Source organism: Dipodomys ordii, unplaced genomic scaffold, assembly GCF_000151885.1.
Source record: "Dipodomys ordii isolate 6190 unplaced genomic scaffold, Dord_2.0 Scaffold14, whole genome shotgun sequence".
Taxonomy (NCBI): Eukaryota; Metazoa; Chordata; class Mammalia; order Rodentia; family Heteromyidae; genus Dipodomys; species Dipodomys ordii.
Genome location: NW_012267230.1, coordinates 16,230,462 through 16,230,816, shown reverse-complemented (window position 1 = coordinate 16,230,816; position 355 = coordinate 16,230,462).

The window sequence follows — 355 nt, the reverse complement described above, 5'->3', positions numbered from 1 at the left end:
GTTTCGCCTCGCCGCTCCTCCGGGTCTCCGCGGGAACAGCCGGCTCAGCTTGCTGGAGTCTCGGCCCTGGTGGACCCGCCCGCCCCGAGCGGCGCCGCCGCCGTCCCGCCGCTGGTACGCGGCCCGCACAAGTGCCAACAGCCTAGAGCTTCCTGATTGGCGAGAGCATTAGGAAGGGGGCGGGGACTGCCTGGTGGCTAGGGGGCGGGGCTACGGTAGCTCGGGGGCTCTGATAGACATGTAGAGCAACCAATGGTTGCAGGAAAATGGGGGCAGGAGGCCGGGGGCTACGTCGGTGAGGTGGGCACGTCCGTAGGGTTCGTAACGCTGAGTTAAACCGGTGTGTGTGTGTGTG